Source organism: Toxorhynchites rutilus, chromosome 3 (assembly GCF_029784135.1).
Source record: "Toxorhynchites rutilus septentrionalis strain SRP chromosome 3, ASM2978413v1, whole genome shotgun sequence".
Lineage (NCBI taxonomy): Eukaryota > Metazoa > Arthropoda > Insecta > Diptera > Culicidae > Toxorhynchites > Toxorhynchites rutilus.
This window is the reverse complement of record NC_073746.1, coordinates 291,964,913-291,971,251: the sequence shown is the minus strand read 5'-3', so window position 1 is coordinate 291,971,251 and position 6,339 is coordinate 291,964,913.

Sequence of the window (6,339 nt, the reverse complement as noted above, 5' to 3'; positions counted from 1 at the left end):
TCCGATTTATGAAATTAATCGTTCATCAGCTAATCGAATACTTTTCAGCAGTTTGATATTCGATACGATTGGTCGCCCCAAATAATCGATTAATCGATTAATCGTCACACTGAGAGGAATAATTAGTTAGACTAATATTTCTCATTGGATCGATTAATCGACGAAAATTATTCGTTCGTTTAGATTATTGGTTGCGCAGTATTCGTTCGATTAATAATCGATTTCTGTAGGAAGTATTCGATTAATCGATTAATCGAACGATTATCGGGAATCACTAGTAGGGGAAACTTTTGTTCCTACCACAATGTGTTCCCTAACAGAGACATTAAAACCCAATCATTATCAAAGAGTTTAACGATGTAATTCTTCAAATATATTTGAAATCAACAGATAGCCTAACGGAATCCTACGTCAACTATGCGGTCGTGTCTCGGACACAACCCTCCTGTGACTTTTTTTTTTGTAGGAATTGGACGTAACTTTGAATTACAATATTCTTTGAGCAATCTTAGATACAGTAATCGTTCGCTAACTGGTCCTGGTTTAACTGGTCTGCTTTTTAACTAGGCGAACGTTAACTGGTCCTTGGACCAGTTAAAAAGCAGAATTTCGTAAACAATCGCCGCCATATTCAAATGGAAGATATGCTGTGAGGGGCATTCGAAATGTTATGAAAATTGACATTATTTTCGAATGACAAAAATATTGATTGCAGAAAAATTATTTCCTCAAATTATATTTCATACCTGTTGTCGCACTCAATGCCAAATTCCATTGGTTTGTTTTGTTTATCCAATTTCATGATCAACGCGAATCAAACAATTAATTGAAGTTCCCCCCAAATTTTATTTGACGTTTAACATGCCGGACCAGTTAAAACGCGAATGTCGATAACTGGTCCTCCCTTTTCGCCCAGTTAGTGAATGTTTACTGTATCTCATTTTGAGCAATGTGAATAAAGTCACTCCATGCAGTAGAGCAACAACCACTTGTTATGAATAATTACACTAAATCCATTTATCCGATGAATTATCACAATGTGAGTTCTAAATATGTGACTTCGTTGGACCATTCAGTAGATGAGTCGCCGAATCGAAAATTTACCTTGTCAGCCGCAGCTAATCTAGGAGATCTCGAATGCGGGAAAAGAATAGTCTGAGCCTTCGCCGCATTGATTATAATTTTCCAACTGGTGTAATATTCTGCATTCAGACGCCCTGCAGCTTCGTGTCAGAGCATTGATTACACGACCCTCGAACATAATCGGGATATAATGAGCGAATTGAGATAGTAGATACTCATTGTATCGAGTAATACTATAGCTTGTTGGAAAGGTATTTTTGCGCGCTATAATATAGTCCTTGACAGTGTTTTGTTTGGTTAAGTCGTTCGTGAGTTATAGTGTCGCAAATATGGAGCAAAATAAAGAGAAAATCCGACATATTTTACAGTACTACTATGACAAAGGCAAAAATGCATCTCAAGCTGCCAATAAAATTTGTGCAGTTTATGGACCCGATACAGTTTCCATTTCCACCGCACAACGATGGTTTCTACGTTTTCGTTCTGGTGTAGAGGTCGTCGAAGATGCGCCACGCTCCGGAAGGCCTGTCGTCGAAAATTGCGACAAAATCGCTGAATTAGCCGAGAAAGACCGGCATAGCATAGCAGCCGTAGCATCGGCCAAGAGCTGGGGATAAGTCATCAAACCGTTATTAACCATTTGAAGAAGCTTGGATTCACAAAGAAGCTCGATGTATGGGTGCCACACACGTTGACGCAAAAAAACATCTTTGACCGTATCGACGCATGTGAATCGCTGCTGAATCGCAACAAAATCGACCCGTTTCTGAAGCGGATGGTGACTGGCGATGAAAAGTGGGCCACTTACGACAACGTGAAGCGCAAACGGTCGTGGTCGAAGCCCGCTGAAGCGGCTCAGACGGTGGCCAAGCCCTCATTAACGGCCAGGAAGGTTCTGCTGTGTGTTTGGTGGGATTGTCAAGGAATAATCAATTATGAGCTGCTTCCCTATGGCCAAACGCTCAATTCGGACCTGTACTGCCAACAACTGGACCGCTTGAAGGTAGCACTCATGAAGAAGAGGCCATCTTTGATAAACAGAGGCCGCATTGTCTTCCATCAGGACAACGCCAGGCCACACACTTCTTCGGTGACGCGCCAGAAGCTCCGGGAGCTCGGATGGGAGGTTCTTTTGCATCCGCCGTATAGTCCGGACCTTGCACCAAGTGACTACCACCTGTTTTTGTCCATGGCGAACGAGCTAGGTAGTCAGAAGTTAGCCACAAAAGAGGCCTGTGAAAATTGGCTATCCGAGTTTTTTTGCCAATAAGGAAGCGAGCTTATATAACAGGGGTATTATAAAGTTGGCATCTCGTTGGGAACAAGTCATCGAACAAAACGGCGCATATTTGACTTAAAAAGTCACAGAAGGGTTGTGTCCGAGACATGACCGCATAGTTGACGTAGGATTCCGTTAGGCTATCTGTTGCATGCTGATTTTGGATATATTTGAAGAATTACATCGTTAAACTCTTTGATAATGATATGGTGGCCCTGAAAAGGACCGATTTGTTTGGTTGTTGGGTATTGTTTGTTCACTCCATCAGTGTTTACTGAGTGATGGTGACAGAAGGATGGTAAACAGTCGTCGGATGGTGCGTATCAGATAAAATATACCGAAGTGAAACGAAATTTGATGAAATCCGCCCTCTGTGATCCTAGACGAGATGCCTTCTGTGTTATGTATGGATGAAACAAATAAAAAAAACTTATCAATGTAATATAAGATTTTTACCAAAACAGAACACAATTATCAATTTATCTCATCAGTAAAAACATGTTACTTTAATGTAGAGAAAACATATTAAAATGGAGAAGGTGGTTTTCTTTTATAATTTCTACTTTCTGGGTTTTTATTTAAACTAATGAGAAAAGAATTTTAAATGGACTAGCAATATGGAAAATATATGAAAAATCACTTCTTCTAATAGTTCTTCCCTTTTCCAACTTTTCTCGCCGTATAAACTTTCCTTGGGTAAAAATGAACACAACAAAACAGACAGCTTAAACTAAACAACCCGTTCTCGAGCGGGAACATACCTTGGTTTTTATTTACCAAAATTTAAATAAATTTAAATATTTAAAATTTAAATATATTGAACATCAAGTCATTTTTAACACAACTGTTACCATATACAATTTTACACTTACACTTGTGCTAAATTTTTCACAATAAACGTTATTGATATGAAATTTCACCAAGCAACCAAAATTAAAGTTCCAAATTTAAATTTTATTTGCTAGAATTAATCGTATCACTCACCTTACTTGCAATATAAAAATTCCCCTAACTCGCAATACCGCTTTCCCTCGGGCACCTTGGTTTTGTTGTCTCTGTTAGGGAACACATGTCAGTAGGAACAAAAGTTCCCCCTACTTTTATGTATTTACAATGTCGATTCCCCGCAGGCAGCTTGGTACTGGTACTGGTAATGAATTAGAGAGACTTTAAACTCTGAGAGTTCATTCGTCTCTTGCCCTTGAGGGCGGGAAATTTAACTGAAGAAAAACTAAGAAAAACTATTGCAAAATTCGTTATTCTCGCTCGACTCAGTCCTAGTAACCGCTATGGATGTATGTCGTATCGCCGCACCCTACACGGCTCTGGGGCCAAAAACACAACCAAACAAATGGAGCAGGGAAAAAGCCCCTTTTAGTGTGCTTGACGAGCTCGCTTCTAAAAAGGGCGTAAAAAACCTGCTCATCTTTTGCTGAAATTAGAAGAGAAAACAAACGTAGTTTTATCAGTATAGGTAGATTTAGTAATTTGTCATTAGATCTGATCGAATAAACCTGTATCCTTTAGGAACTCGATGGTCCTTTTTTGCTCGACGGCGTCGTCCGATAGTGCTGTCCTTATGGTGTCTGCAACCGTGAGTCTTCGCCATCAATCCCACTGAGTGAAATGGAGGACAACTCCCGGCCTTTAGAGAAAATATAATATTAGACTAGGAACCGCCGCTCACCCTACCATCTCCAAAATAAGGTGAGAGTCGGTTTCCGGTCCTACGATTATGAAAGTTATTTAAAGAAATAATCCGATTAAATATAATATGAATAAGTGAAAGCCAGAAGACCGCCCTCCGTCCCATCCCTCCTTGAATAAGGCGGAAGGTGGCTCCAGGTCTTTCGATTTATGAATTATTTTATGAAAAGTATGGTAAATAGTATCAAGAGATCGAGGGCTGGAGCCGCCGTCCATCCTACCTCCCTCAAAAATAAGGTGGGCGGCAACTCCGGGCCGTTCAGTTTAACTAAAATAATATTGATTGATATAAAAATGCTGCAGATCAAAGGTTAAAATTATGTAATAGAAGGAATAATTTATTTGTTTTTATTATTACCCTTTGGAGGGCTGGAAACTTTCCTGGTGTGTGTGTTATTTGTGTTAGTGTTATTTTTATTTGGAGTGGAGTGGTATAGAGTGTTAGCATGTGATTGTTGATTGTTGTTATGTGGGTGTTTATTGTTGGTGTGTGTATGTGTGTGTTGTTTCTTTCATTTATTTGATTTGTTTGTTCGTTCCTTGTCCGTTTCCGTTGGACTTCTTTGGTTTGCTTGTTTTCCTCATCAGAAGACTTGAGATTAGGAATGGGTAGATTTGCTGGATTTGTTCTTCAGTCTAGAATCATTTTTGGAAACTTTGGCAATTGATTTGTTGCCAGGTGGGGTGGGTTTGTTTGAATGGTTGGATTGGTTGGAGGTTTTAGTTTTGGATGCGGTGGTTGGTTGGAATGAAGTGGATGGTTGGGGGGAAGTGGATGGTTTGGATTCGTTGGCTGGTTGGGTTGAGTTATATTTTTGGTTTTTGGATTTCTTCCTATTGGATTCTTTTCCTCTAAAAATTTCCTCTTCTGATGATTTGAATTCATCTGAGGTTGACCTTTTGTTTGTATTTTTCCTCTTGTTGGAGGGGGTAGTTTCAATTTCCATAGAAATTTCTGGGTCGGATTCTGAATCTGACGAGGAGGTGCTGAGTTCCGATTCCTGTGGATTACTGGACGGGATTGGAACTGCTTTTTCTGAAGAAGTTTGCTTAGCCTGATTGCAGATGCATTTGCATTGAGAACAACCAGTATTCTGGATTTTGACTAGTCTTTCTTGAAGCTTACTAGCAAAGGAAGGACCATTTTGTTCTCAAAAATGGATTTAGCTTCCTTATATGACACACCTTGGTCAATTCGGACTCTGGTGATGTTATCCTCTGCGATCCACGCTGGGCACTTCCTACTGGTAGAGGCGTGATTTCCCTTGCAGTTCACACAAGAGGCAGGTGCATTGCAGATAAAATTTTTAATTTTGACGTAGGATTACGTCTTTCGGGAACATATTGGGGTACAAATTGAAAATCGATAATCGAGCACATCGTGAAAATTGTCCAATTTCAAACGCTCATTGCTCAGTCATTTCTTGATGGATTGATGAAATTTTTACGTCAATAGATTTCGGCACTCCATAACAATTTTTTGTTTTGAGGAAAATAATATATGTCATGAAACTAACTATCGAACAATTGAAAAATCTCAGCCCCTATCCTAACGGGAATACCCACTTCTGATTGGTCGAAATTGACGACACATGCGGCGGGTCCCTAACAGAGACATCAAAACCAAGCTGCCTGGGGGAAATCGACATTGAAAATACATGAAAGTAGGGGGTAGTGATCTCCGATTTATGAAATTAATCGTTCATCAGCTAATCGAATACTTTTCAGCAGTTTGATATTCGATACGATTGGTCGCCCCAAATAATCGATTAATCGATTAATCGTCACACTGAGAGGAATAATTAGTTAGACTAATATTTCTCATTGGATCGATTAATCGACGAAAATTATTCGTTCGTTTAGATTATTGGTTGCGCAGTATTCGTTCGATTAATAATCGATTTCTGTAGGAAGTATTCGATTAATCGATTAATCGAACGATTATCGGGAATCACTAGTAGGGGAAACTTTTGTTCCTACCACAATGTGTTCCCTAACAGAGACATTAAAACCCAATCATTATCAAAGAGTTTAACGATGTAATTCTTCAAATATATTTGAAATCAACAGATAGCCTAACGGAATCCTACGTCAACTATGCGGTCGTGTCTCGGACACAACCCTCCTGTGATTTTTGTCCTTATCATTACTATTTGTGTTAAGTTCAGGGTGGGCTACACCGCAGTTACGACAAAGTTGGATTTTTTTGGCGCACTTTTTGGAAGTGTGGCCGAAAGCGAAGCATCCGAAGCATTGCATCGGGTTTGGGT